Source organism: Anser cygnoides, chromosome 18 (genome assembly GCF_040182565.1).
Source record: "Anser cygnoides isolate HZ-2024a breed goose chromosome 18, Taihu_goose_T2T_genome, whole genome shotgun sequence".
Lineage (NCBI taxonomy): Eukaryota > Metazoa > Chordata > Aves > Anseriformes > Anatidae > Anser > Anser cygnoides.
Genome location: NC_089890.1, coordinates 2,694,070 through 2,708,554, shown reverse-complemented (window position 1 = coordinate 2,708,554; position 14,485 = coordinate 2,694,070). Strand labels below are relative to the sequence as shown.

The 14,485-nt window shown below is 41.6% G+C and overlaps 1 long non-coding RNA gene across 1 annotated transcript in view; it reads left to right on the top strand.

The window, feature by feature from the left end:
* The window catches only part of LOC106041100 (uncharacterized), a 31,830-nt gene extending 20,448 nt beyond the window's left edge, over window positions 1–11,382 (top strand). Inside the window, exon 4 of the long non-coding RNA XR_010825769.1 lies at window positions 9,866–11,382. This is a non-coding gene — a long non-coding RNA (uncharacterized lncRNA). The remainder of the gene's footprint in view (window positions 1–9,865) is intronic.
* Window positions 11,383–14,485: the final 3,103 nt, after the last annotated feature.

The following is a 14,485-nucleotide window of genomic DNA, read 5'->3' as shown; positions in this document are numbered from 1 at the left end:
TTTTTAAAGCTGTGTTTGGGCAAAAGAGAGCAAGGTACCTCTCTGCCTTCGTTTGCTTTGGGTTGATCCTGTGCGAGAGAGATGCTCCATGGAGAGTCGCAGTGCTCAGCTGGGAAAGACCAAGGTGCATGGCAAGCACCCCACGAGCAGCAGCAAGGGGAATGGGGAGCAAACCCACAGCCCAGCCTCAGAGGTGGAGCACCGATTCCTAGAGAAGACTGAAAAGGTGGCAAGGAGAGAGGGGCCCCTCAGTTTGCCCCTGCCTCCCCTTCCACGTTTGCCCAGGAATGGCGATACCTGTTTCATACCTTTTGTTTTGATTTGTCGCACTCAGTGCATCTGCATTTTTGCTGTTACAGAATTTAACCTGCTTTGGTTTGTGTCTTCCAGGTAGCTCTGGAGATTCAACACTCTTTAGGTATTTTTCCTGTCTTCACTTTAAAGGAAAGGTGTAGGCAGATCTCCCAGCTGCAGTTGATGCAGGATACTGTCACATAAATCAGAGCATCAGAATGTGCTCGCTATGGAGGAAGGTCTGCTTTTTGATTATACTACCTTATTACCAAATATATTGCTCAAAGGCAAGTGTGGGGAGCCTTTCCCTTGCTAAAGGCTATGTAGACCTTTCAGATAACTTTGACAAGCTATACATTAAAACTCACAGTTGTGGTTTTTACCCCTTATGTTACCGTTGAACGATTTTGCTGTGGGCTTTCTGAAATAAGTAGCGAGCTGTAGTCAGCCAGAGGGTTGCAGATTCACCACATAGGCTTGACAGACTAATAAGTATTCTCTTAATAGTGTCTAAGAGCTGATTCTGCTGGAACTGCAGTGTCATTTCTCAACCTGAAGTCAGGTACTTCCAGACATGCCTGCCATGCTTTCCCGGCTGTGTTAGCCACGGCAGAGCAACCACACCTTGTTGGCAATGTTGATAACTGAGGGTATGTCTTACAGGGGGATGGCTGGATATTTTTCTGCCCTTAACAGCCACTCAAGCTATGTCTTAAGGAGAAGGGATGTGGTTAATGCACACATGCATCAGGATTTTGAAGCTGGGAAAAGGAAAAATTACCTCGTGAATAGAAACTAAGTGTGGCAGATGTCCTTTGGGCTGTCTGAATCCTTTTGAAAGAAATCTGGAGGGGGAGGAGGGCAGGGGAAGGAGTCTTAAGTGAAGACAAAAGGCTTCAAATATGTCAAAGCTTTGCCATTGATGGTTAAGTGAACGAGGCACTGAAATGGTTTGTCTTTGGAGGTAGTGTAGTCTTCATCATCGGAGGCTGCTAAGGTCAGGTTTGGGTAAATGCCTTTGAGGAAAGGTGTGGGTTACTGCTGATCCTGTCTGAGGCAGGGGGACCAAGGAGGAAACTTCTCTTCCTTCTCCCTTCCTTAGTATCCTGGGGCTTGCAACTCTGGACAGTAGCAGTGGCCTAATCTTCTTTGCAACTTCAGAAAGTAGCAATGGCATCCTCTTCACGGTACACGGTGACCCAAACCCTCAGCGTTTTTCCCAAAGAGGATTTTGAACAACAGCAATATGGTGCTTGCAGCAACTGGTGCTTCAGCGGTGAAGGAATGCCGGCCAAAGGTCAGCAGTGCTGCTTGCTTTTGGAGAACGGTGCTGGGGAAACATGCTTCAGGATCTAAAACTCTGAAGGGACTTCTCTATTTGTTCATTTTGTCAGTTTGCAGCTTGTTAGGAATGTGAGTAGTTACGGGTAAGGTCTGTAAGCGTTATGTTGGAGCTTACCTCCCTCAAAGTTTGAGGGAGAAGTCTCTCTCAAGTTACTAGTGACTTGTATAAAGGAGTGCGTGAGTATGAAAACACTAATGAAAGCATATAATGGCTTTTGCAGACAATTAAGTAGGAGATAGCTTTTTGGCTCTGGAAAGAGTAAACAACTGGAAAATTATGGTCATTGGACATCAAGAAATCTATTTTTTGTCATTACTGTGTATTGAAAAGATCAGTAAATGAGTGTTTAAACCTTGATCAGTCACCAGCCCACACAGGATCTCTTTCTTCTTCATTTAATTTCATTGCTGAGATTGACAGGTTCAAGTATGAACAGCTTTAAGTATGCGATCACTCCCATCTCGAGGATTTGCCTGGCTTTTCAGTTTTCAAATCTCATTTCAGAATACATTGCATTAAATGACATGAAATTACCAAGCACTTTAATTACTTTTTTTTGTTGTTGTTGTTGAACAAACTGTTTTTATCTATTGCTATTGCTTACAGACTCTGGCACAGCAAAGCATAATAGTTTGCTGGTATAATGCCCCGTTCCCTAATTGTATTACGCTTCAGGATGTGAAGTTACTCAGCTACAGCTACTGAGGGACGTGCAGCACAACTTCTAGTGCCAGCACTAGAGCTGGGTAAGACTCTTTCTTTGGAAATATCTCCAAATCTGCAGAGTATGGGAGGGCCAGCTGTGTGTCTCCAGCTTCTTTTGCAGAAGAGAAGAAGCCGATCATTGATTTGGAAATGAAGATGAATGGGTTGTATTATATTTTTAGGTGTTGCTTCTATTATTGTCAACGATGACTTGCTGCTGATGTAAAGTTTTGTAACCCAGGAAGAAGAAAGGAGCAAAGGCAGGACAAAATGGAGTGAGGGATAAATTTACAAAGCTTCCAATAAAAAGAATGGTGATGAGGAAAGAATTGTTGTTTCTAATTGGAACGGACAGTGGGATCTTCCCATACAAATTACCATATCTAATTGACTTGTAGCAGAGTGCTTGCTGTGGTTTTCCTGCAGTGGTGTTGCTAGGAAATGTTGCTAGGCAACTATTCAATGACTGAACCGACCTTTAAGATAAATATATGTATTTTTTCCCCATTTTGATGCTGGAGAGCAAACCTCTATTTTGTGTCTTGTGCTGGCCTTTCTCTGGGTGGTAGGAGCTATTTGGGCATGGGGATTTCTTAAATAATAGTCGGCTTAAGGTTTGGCAGAGCTGTTTTGCAGACACAACCTTTGTGTGTAACATTTTCAGGAGCTCAATTTCTTCCTTGTAGCGTGAGCAGCAAAAGTTATTAAATAATGTTTTGAATAATTTATCTGATTAATTTTGTGTTTTTTATTAAATAAATCATTGAAGAAACATTCTTCCCGGCTACACCGGGACAGGCAGGGTGACAGGAGAGCACAAGATGACTTGGTGCAGTCTGACAAACGGGAATTTAAAGGCTCTCATGTTGACTAGGCCTTCTAATAATAAGGCTGGTGGCAGAACACAAAACGGCAGTCGGGACCTACTGGGAGTGCTTTCTTTTCACCAGCTGTCTTTGAAGCAAATCCCTTTGTTTATTACCATGTTCAAATGAATTATTCTCTTAATTTTTGGAATGCTTTTGCTGGTCCAAAGTGAATTATTGCATTTCTTCCTCCAGAGGAACAGTTTGAATAGTCTCTGAGCCTCATAATTCTAAAAGTACCTCTAGTTACAGACAACTTGCAGAAAGCTACAGAGATATTCTGGGGTTTTTCTTGGCTAAAGCTGAAGTTTCAAAATGCTGAGGCTTGCTGAGTGAGCACTGAATGCCAGCTATAAAGGAGTCCTGTATGGTGTCGCATCAGAGAACTGATAAAAGGGGAGCAGCGTCTGCTCCTCCGAAATGCACAGACATCTTTGAAGCTGTCGGGATCAGGTGTGCAGTCCCTCGCCTGCACAAAGCTGCGAGGAGGAGGAGGATCCTGAAAGCTGAGGCAGAGCAAGTTGGTTTGTTGCTAGGAGCTGGATGGTGCTGCTCCCTCTTGCAACCCCTCAAGTAGCACAGTGGGAGGCTGAAAGAAGAGGGTAGAAGGCAAGGGAAAGCACAGACCACCTGCAGGTGCCTCTGAGGAGAGAAAAGGGAAAGCAGCCACTGTCTGCAGGGGAAGCAGGTTTTGCTCGGCTGATGCCCAGTAGCCATACCCCATCACACACTGTATGGCTCTGCTCCCTTCTCTTCTCCCACAGACCTTGACAGAGCTGTGAACAAGGATATTTACTCCCCACCTCTAAACTTCTGGGTAACTTCACAACTGTCCCTGGATGCATGTGCAAGCAGTCTTGGAGGATGCTGTGCTTGATTTCCAGCCCCCCCACTCCTTTTTTTTTTTTTTTTTAAGGAAGGAGCTATGGGCACAGTACATGGGTGAACAAAAGAGTCTGGAGAACTTCCCTTTGTCCTGTCTGTCATCCTTTGTCAGCCTCATTGAACTTCAGATCTCCCCTTCCAAATGTATTGCCTCCCTCCCCTGTATACATGCTATGTCGTAAAGGGAACTGATTTCTTTCGGTGTGTTGTAGAGGCACCGTGCTGGTGTGTTGCCTGTTTTGAAATAAATCCAGATATCCACATATCACTGTCTAAATTAAATTAGATTTGTTCCAAGCTTTACGTTATCTGATACGGATTACCCAGTGCTTGCCTCTACTGTGCTTGTTGCCAAGGAGGTTGTCCTCAGGTTCTGCTTTTCCAGGCATTTCAACTGGTCTGTCCCTAGGTACAAAAGAGATGGACTCTTCCTGATGGAGATTTATCCGTCCTTTGCACAACATCTGTCATGGTGGAGGGAATTGTTTTCTCCCCTGGTTGTAGCTAGGTCAGAGTATCTGTGTCTGAGCAGAGCAGTGGAAATGAGACTGCCAGGGAGGAGGAGGACAGTCTTGTAGTGAATACTTCCATGATAATTCCTGAAAGAAGGCAGTTTCTGCAGCACTGGAGGTGTGGTAGGACCATTTCTGCTACATGTAGCAATGAGTTGGGATAATTAGCATGAAATTGAATTTTGTGTTAAACTAAGGCAGTAGTAGGGTGCAGAACTGACTAGCAGATGATTTCACTCTATCTCATCCCTTAAATAACAAGAGAGCTTCAGTCCAAGGTTGAAAGGGGGCCCTCACTCCTGCGTGGTCGTGGGAAGGAGTCAGCACAATGACTGGCCTTGGTATGGGAGCAGAATTCAGATTCTGTGAGGCAACCCAGGCCTTTACTTACAGTGGGGCAGAGGCTGGCTTATTAGCATTTGTTTTTGTCCTTACTTTATGCTGTATGCCTAGGAGCAACAGTTCGTGTCAATTTGGCCAGAATGGAAGTATGACTGGACTGTGACAGGGTATTTTGTAGACATTGTAACACCAAATTTTTCAATGTAATCAGGTTTAGTAGCTTTCTGATTACAAAAAGAAATGAATATAGTCTTCACTCTCAACGTACAGGTGGACTTTCCTCATTTCTTGTTTGGAGAAAGTATCACAGATGATTGTAACACCTTGTAGAGGCTAAAGGCTTGAGTTTGTGTAGAAAGTCTAGAGTTTGCAAATACTGAACTCTCAGCGTATGTTTAGTCACAATGAAATTAGTGACTTTAAACTTTTTAAAAACTTAATTTGGAGTAGAGAGGTCTTCATTACCTTTCAACTGAAGAATGCCAGTCAGTTCTTAAGCTCTTTAGCAAGCATTTATCGTTGCTTTCAAAAAACCTACAGAAATGTAGTTATTTGAGATTTTGGCTTAAATACCCATTTAATATATAGACATTACTTGGAAGTAAAGCATTAATATGTATTAGGCTTTGCAGTGTTAAGTAGACTCACTACAACATTCCTCAGTCCTTCCTGCAGGCTACTGTCCTCTAAAATAGTGTGCTGGTGTGGAGAAATTACTTTTAATTGAAAACATCAAAAATGAGTAGCTTGTGTATCTGTGAGAAGGATTCAAAATTCTACAGCTTGCCATAGACTACCCCGGCTTTCAGAATATATTGATTTCACAGCATTAAACAGTATATGTGGTGTCAGGTCGTAGATGGAGAATGTGTAGAATGAATAATTTACCACCTAGAGAGAGCGAGCCTGTCTACAGGAATAATAAGAAAAACAGCCTTGTGAACTGAGACTCTGATCTCAAAGCTGAGAGCTTTCTTGGAAGTGGGAGCATCTGATGTTGAAAGACCTCTGGAGGTTTGTATGTGAGAAATTCTGCGCAGCAAGCAGGAAGAAATGAATCTCTCATCTCGTGGTTTCCCTTCCCTGCGTGAAAAGATAAGCTCTACAGATGCATCTTTGACCTGGACAAGGCTTCACGTTATCCTCCTTGGAGGAGGCAGGCTGGGGTTAAGGCTCAAACCCTCCTGTGAAACCTCAGATTCAAAACTGCCTCATGTGGTCCTGGGGCTTGGCTGCAGCCATAGGGTTAGGCAAGGGGAGTTGGATTAGTTGCACATCAGAGGAAAGCCCTCTTGGAAAGACTGCCTCGTATTTAACTCCTTCAGGTTTTGGGGTGCAGGTTTGTTGCCACAAGCACCCGGATAGCTGTTACAGAATTTGCTCTTGTTTCCTGCCGGTTGGGTTAAAGGATGAATCCATCTGGAGAAGTGGATTACCTAGCACAGCTAGTCAGACCTGGGGATCATTTCACAAAAAAATGAGAACAGTGGATTTTTCCGGTTCTGTGGAAACACTGAAATTTGGTACCCATGCAGAAGTGCAGCAACAGAGGTGCTTTTCCGTGAATCTTCTCACATCATTAGCAAGGCTGCTTTCCAAGAGAGGTTTTGGACCGTTTTTGCGTACTAATTTAATTGATATTGTTAATTAAAAGAAGGCAGTTCCTCTGTCCTCCTCCTTCACCCAGAGCATACGTATTCCACCTCCCCACAGCATTCCTTTTGCTAATAGGACAGTACAAAAAGAATAAAAATAAGGCAAGTAGTAACTGGCAACAATTAACATACATTTCAAGTAAACAAGCAAGCTCTCACTTAGTATGATAAGTGAAGGAGGAAAGCAGAAGTTGATAAAACATGAAATGAGGATATTTTTCTACAAGCAAACTAGGTATGGAAAAAGATCTGGCAGTAAAACATAATTTCTTCCCTCTCTTCTTCTCTGTCTCTTTAGCCTCCCTTTGCTTGGACTTCTGTGAACGTTTGTGATTCAGAGGGTGTTGTGTCTTAGCCAAATGACCAAAATTGAGGAATATGCGGACGTGGGCTCATATCCTGCTCCACTATTTTTCATGAGCACATAGTTTCATGTCGCTGGGCTGTTAGTTCCCCTCTCTCTGTGAAAGGGGGTAACCTCACATGTCAGTTCAGATGCAGACCTTAGGGAAATGTATAGAAAGAGACTTCCAAAACCCAGCAGACTGTATTTGAATCTCTGGGTAGGATCCCAATACAACTTTTTGACACTTTCTATCTGCAATTGCACTCAAATGCTCATGTCTCTTCTGAAAGCCAGGTTACACAGGGAAATTAAAATACGTGCTGTGAAACTCTCTGGGATGCTTAGAAGTGCTAATGGATATTAGTTGCACTGAATGGGTCAGTTTTTGGCTTTCCAAAATTAACACCACCACCCTTTATGCTGACTTGTCTTAATTTAAGGTACAAATTCATCACAGCACAGATTCTTCATTGCAATTACTATTATCAGTGTGAAAATGGAGAGTCTAGTGTTCTCCTTAGTTTACCTGAAGGGTAAATGTGAAGCAAAGCTCCAGTAAATTGAAGTTCTAAGTTAAAGTAGGATCAAGAAGAGGTTTTTAGTTGATTAACTTGTGCAAGCTGTAGAGGGTGATAATGTAGATGACAGATTGTACTATTTGCTTGTGGGGCTGTAATCAGATAACCTGTAGGCAAATGAAAGTGCTTACTGACTTGAACAGTTAGTGCCCTCCTTACTGTCTCCATTGTTTCCTCTTGCACCTTTCAGAAGCTTGTAATGTCCCTATAAAAATGTTTTTGTACTATTTGAAAAAGGTGGTGCTAATTCTACTGCCGCTTAACAAAATGAACTTGCTTTGAAAGACACTTCTGGAAATGAAGAAAGCTCTTTTTCTGTAACAGCTGCAGGTTTTTAATTAGAGGCAAAGGTATTGCCACTGCTTGTTGCACAAAGGGTTGGAGCAGTACTTCACCTTCCTTATCTTCTTGTGTTACAAGAGTGGTAAGAATGTAGTGTAATATGAAGGCAAATCTACAGGAGCTGAAGCTGGAGAATTATGCGCGTGCCTTGGTACAAATCATAAGAGCCTCAGGTTGTACCCGCTCAGGGGGAAGAGTCCTCACTGTGCCGCGGGTGATACAGCAAGAAGGTGGTATTTGAGAAGACTATTCTCAAAGCACCGTTCTGTGAAGTACTATCTTGCATCAGGCATGTCAAATTTTGCAGTTTCCCATTCACTTCAGAAAGCCTTGCTTTCTGAATTTCTTCACTTCATTGTGCTCTTCTGAGCCACTTCTTCCATTTTCCTTTCCCGGTTTGTTTCTCTAACTGGGAATAAGTAGTTTAACTTCAGGTTTTGTTAGTAAACAAACCACACGGAAAACTAGCATTTCCCAGGGGGAAAACCTCAAGAGCTAATATCTACACTAACACCTTGCTCTCAAAAACATTTCCCAAGAAAGCCAAGAAATGATTCTCTGCAACTGCATTTTTCCTGATCATCATTACGTGTAACTGTGGCAAATTTTTTCAGTCCAAGAGACTGAAAATGCCTGAACTTGTGATTCCTTAGATGACCCAGAAAGAATGTGGGTCTACGTGTATCTTTGCAGGGTAGGTGATGTGGAGAAAACAGAAGGGGACCTATATCTGATTTACACCCGCTGCTTTGTGATGAGAGCACTTTGTTCTAGAGGTAATTGTGTGGGAGGGGATGCGAGTTCGAAAGGCCATGCTGGTAGCTTTAATTCTCATCTTCTTGGGCCACAAGAGGTTACAAACAGGTTTGGTTTGTCACTACTAAGTTCAGCCCCAGCCCTCTTCCCATACTAGCTCTGAAGCCCTGCAGCTCTATTCAGCCCTTTCTGTTCTCTTTCCTTGTTCCCATACCTTGAACATCTGTGCAAAGCCTGGCTGTTCCCACCTTGATACTCAGTAGTAGGATCTTGCCCTGAGCCCTTTGGAAATGCTGGGGAGGGGAGAGCTGTGCTGGGGCAGACCTGTGCGAAGTAGCCCACCGGGTTACTGCTGTGTTACCAGCTGCAGAGCCGTAGTGGCTTTGCTATCTGGGAGCCCCCTGGGACGTACCAAGAAGCTATGCTGGCTCTACTGCCTGTGCTTAGATACCCAAACCCTGACCCCCGCCCCATCACACAGCGGGACTACTGAAGTACTTGCAAGAAAGCACAACGTTGCCTCTTCATTCAGCCTCGGACCTCGGGCAGCCTACATTGCATCAGGGAGGCGTGTTCTGAAATTAAAACAAGCTTGCGGTACGTTTGATAGGCTTCATGAGTTTAATGCCTCTTGACAAACTGAATTCATCGTGATAGTAAAATACAGGAGTTACTAGGCAATTAAATTGTTTTAGTTTCTAGGCAGGGTATTTAGTGAACATATTTGCCTGATACTGTGTTTTAATACTAGATAAAATTATTTCCTGCCAAAAACTTCTTAAATGTGGGAAGCTAGAAAATATCTTTAAGCCTAAAAGTGTTCTTTAAGAATTCATGAAAGAATATTGGAAAAAGGCAGCAGAACATATTGCTAACTCTGCTTTCCTTTTTAAGGGAGAAATCTTGTTAGTTGGAAGACCAAGTATTCATTTTTCTGTTAAAAATTAAACAGGGCTTTCTGCAAGAAGAGAGGTTTCTGGTTTTAGAAGTCCATGCTGAAGCGTATCAAATACATTGGTTAAAACTCAGAAACTGCCTATAAGCCTCTAGCTCTAACATCTGTTCAAGAATGAATAGAACAAAGAAAACATAATGGCTGTGAACAATATGAGGGAGATAGTATTCTTTCTCTTCTGAATAGGATTGTTTGTACCACAGTCACTACAGTAACATTTGAACGCTTCCCAGTAGTAAATTAAATAATGGGACTAACATCAGTGTTCTCTTATCTACTTTCAGACTGTAAAGAATTCATCTGGCTTGCACAAGTGGCTATCTTTGTTCCTATGGCCACACACAAGGTGGTTGTGTATCGCGTTACTGGCAGTCAGGACTCTTCGAAACAGCCTTTATCTGCCCATTTGCTTTTGATACAGTTGTTCGCAGCACTGTGGTGATAAGTGGAGAACAAACATGTGGAACCTGTACGGTTCAGAAAACACGCAGGGCCTGGGAGGCTGCTTGAATGCAAGTCTGCCCGCAGCAGCATCTGGCTCTCACCTGAGCAACGTTTTCTAGAATGAACCTCCGAGTGATATAGGAGGGCTTCCACATGCTTCACGCCAGAGTTTCTCATCAGCATAGATCCTTGCATGAAGCTAAGTAGAAGGAAGAGGAAAAAGTCTATGCTAAAGTTCTCCATATGCTGTAATGAGATACCTACAGTTATGTAGAGGGGGGAAAAAAGCTTTGAAAAATGAAGAATGATTACACTGTCACCAGCAGTTGTTTCCTTCTAACCTCAGGGATGGAGGCGGTCTAATGACCCCCTAATGTCTTCAGTAATCTACTGAAATATGTCAATAGTATACAGAGATATTGCAGAACCGATTTACCATTGTTTAAGTGCACTGTGGGACAGTAAGAAGTTCACAAAGCTATTTTTTTTTGATTGCTTTCTGTTTAATCCCCAGGGAGAAACTTCCATGACCTGCATCTGCAGTGGGTATAATACTTTGTTATAACACATCGTATTCATATTTTTGAGTCTGTACAGATAAATATTTTAGGAAGCATAACTAAGGAAGTTGAATATTTTTTCTTGTCCACAAGGGACTCTTTGGCCTCTGGAGAGGATGCTTCCTGGGTTAAAAATGAGACATTCTTTGGTTATATTTGGCTAATGTTCATTGCATAGACTCTGTGACTTGCTTATGAATTAGCATGAAAATTAATCTCCTTCTTAAGAGGATATATAGATTAGGGGAAGCTTGAGCGATTATTATATCCTGTTTGAGAACATACCAATTGAATAGAGCTTAATATTATTCATCACCATACATTTCTATCTGGCATTAGCATAATATACCTGTATAGTAACTTAAGAATCTATTACTTTATTACTGAAGAGCATTCACATGTTTACTGCAATGTTTCAAACCGTCACTTTTAGCTGTGGGTAAAAGTACAATTTAATGCAGTTGTATTTTTGACTGAAGGCAGATGAATATATTGCTAATAAAGTCTGTTGTACCAGTGCAGCTCTCTTTGAGAATCATCTTGGGGTGAAGTTCCTGTGGCCGTAGCCACACAAATGAGCTGTGGATGGAGAAAACGGTGCATCGTGCATCTCGGTTAACGAGGGAAGATTGGCTGCTTTGCTTTATGGGTGAACGGGGGCTTTCTCTTAGGTTACATTAATTGAGGATAAATGGACAGATTTATGCCTGTAACTATGAAAAATTAAAGCCATTTCTATTTAACCTCTATCGTCTTGTGCTCCATTATTTGTTGCTTCTTGTGGTATTGTCAAAACAATGTCCACAGGAAATAGAATGGCTCAAAGTACACTGAAGAAATGTTGAGACTGTCTTGTTTTTTTCCTTTTCTTTCTCAATACCTAACTAAAATATTAATTACCATGCTATTCTGACTTCATCTTGTAAGTAAGGGTTTGTGTAGTTGGGAATCTGCAGATGTTGGGAAAGCAACCTTTAGAATATTTTAGGATTTGTTTTCCTTTTTAGAATCATAAACAATGTTAATGTTGACCTATGTAGCCTCAGATTTTTTTTAAACTTAAATTGTTGCAATGGCTACTAATTATAGAACACTCAAAAATAAATTAGTAAGCCCTCTGTAAAATTACATCAGAAGCAACATTATTTCCCATAACATTAATAAGCACTTTTTGGGTGTGATTTATTTTTGCAACAATTACTGTAAAGTCTCCTGGAAGATGTATTTCTGTGTAGTTAATGTAATATACGTGTATGCAATTTTCCATTTTAGTGCCTATTGATTGCTTCATTTTTCATCTGTATTAGGCTATTCATATAATTTCCTTCAGGCTTTCAGAAATGGCAGACATCAAGGGAAAATTTTAGTGGCAATGCCCTATGGAAAATGCAAAAAAGCAAATAGATGAGTCTCAACGAAAGGACTGAGTTCAAGTGCACTTGTATCGTGAGAATTTAAACTGCCTTTCAACCTTTTAGAGATCTGAAAGTATTTTATTGAAGTAACTTTGCTTTCACGTATTTTACGGAGAGATGAATTCTAATCGTGAGTTGAACGCGCATGTAAGAGAAATGTGTCCATTCTGTTCTCTTCGGCAATCCGTAAGTTCAAAAGGTGAAGGTTAATGTTTCTCAGTAATGAGCTGTGTCATTTGAAAACTCAAGTTCAAGTTATGAGTAGCTCAGGGAATTTATTGTAGATGAAGAGCCCCCCAAATTCAGACTTGCCACCTTAAATGCCCAGGTTTGTAAGGCACCCTAGTACCGGAATATAAGAGAAGGTGAAAAAATCTACTAGTTTCCAATACATGTGCACTTAAAAACATTAAAAAAAAAATACAGCTTCTTATAACTAATTATAATTAATTGGTTCCTCTCTGCTTTCACCTCTCACAGCCTCCCCACAGCTGCATGTTCTGAGGGGACACGTTCCGTTTTCAGTTCAGGTGGTGTAATGGTGGTTTGGACTTACAGAAGTGAATCTATCTTCACAGCACTGAGTAAGGTAATTAAAAACTGAGTAAGGTAACTTCTCATTAGTATATCTTTAGTGCCACAGTATGTAGCTGTTTATAATGCAGTTTGAGGTAATGTAGTTAATTTATGTTACAGTGGCAGTTGCAGCTGTAACTGTTTGCTGTTTTAGTGGTAACTTGTGTTTTTACAATAACTTCACAATGAAAAGGGTCAGGCAGCAGATCTGGCTGAAATTGAAGAGCTCAGGATGAAAGTTAGAGTAAAGGAGCTGACACCTAATCTTTTAAGACAACATTGATCTGCTGAGATTGCAGGCGTTAATTAGGGGCATGGGTGAGAACTACTAACAAACTCATGCACAGCTCCAGATAAATCTCTCCATCCTAAATTAGGTCTATGTGGCTAGTCTCTTCTTGGGGAGGGAAGTGGCTGATTCACCCAAACTCTTACAGGAAGTGCCATAATTTCAACTGATGAAGGTAGGAGAGAGAAATCCAATGTATCCAGGTTCAGCTCTTCACCTCTATAAACATTGTCAGTTTTGTCACAGAGAACAGTAGCATCAGAACTGATAAACTAGTCTACCAGTATGAATGTATGATTTTCAGAGGGGCCAATAAAGGAGTTAGTAGATACCCAGTAAACATTTTTAGAGGGATTTGCAAACCTGACTTCCTTAGCCTACTTTGAAAAGCCTAGCAGCATTAAGTTTTCTGTATTGAAGACTTTTGCAAGTTACGTGGATGAAGTGTTGTGCCTTTTTTCACTTTACGCATTTTTAGTGCCCATAGCAAAATGTTTTAAAGAGGTGTTTCCTTGAGAAGAGTAATTTGGAGGTTATATTTATGCCCTCACAGAAAGGTCAGCGTCAGAACTCCCTTGCAAGATTAAACATGGGGTCAGAAACAGATATCAAACAAATTGTATAAAAGGCAGAAGTTCAGCAGTCTCTTCTTTGAATTCCTTTAAAGCTCTTGGGTGAGCACTGTGTTGTGCTTGTGATATGGCACTGTGCTTTCTGCCTTTGCTGTAACCTCCACTTCAAATTCAGATAAGTCTTCCAAGGCCACTAGCTCCCACTGTCTCAAGGGAGGAAAGGCTTCTAGCACTGAAACCTTTCAAATGAAAAATACATAGATATCTATATTTATATATCTTTTTTTATAATTATTTTTATTGTGGCCTTATCTTCTGTGAAAGCTTCTTTTCCAACTTGATCTTCCATTGACCCAACAAACTCTCTAACAAGGATCTGCCTGCACAGAATCATAGAGTCACAGATGGGTTTGCATTGGAAGGGACCTTACAGCTCATCCAGTTCCAACCCACTGCCATGGGCAGGGATGCCACCCACCAGATCAGGTTGCCCAGGGAGCCATCCAGACTGGCCTTGAACACTTCAGGAAAGGGGCATCCACAACTTGTTTGAAGGGTTCATTATCGGATGTTGCAACTTTTGCAAGTCATTCCTCAAAGTATTTTTGGCCTCTTTTGTGCTACTTCTACTGTCAGCTTGCCAGAGTAGAATATACTATTTTCTCTTTGGGGTACAATTTCATTTTCTTGAACCTTCCATGTAGTGTCTTTATGTGACCTCTCTGCCATCTGCAAGGATCTTGCTCTTTCTGAGTGTACTTCTGAGGTTTATGGAGTTGTTCTGAATGTAGTTCAAGTTGTTCTTGATTGCACAAAGTATTTTTTTCTTTTCTGTTATCCCAAGGTGGGCCATGAATTTAAACACACAGCAGTCCATGGGCCAAAGTTGAACATGAACAGGAATGAAAACTGTGTCCTCAGTGCTGGCCAGGGTCAAGTCAAGAGTTGATTTTCATGTGGTTCACTAATTAGCCACCTTGTGAAACAGTCATTAGTGGTACTGAGAAATGGGTGTTGGCATTGTGCCAACAAGCTATGTCAGACATAT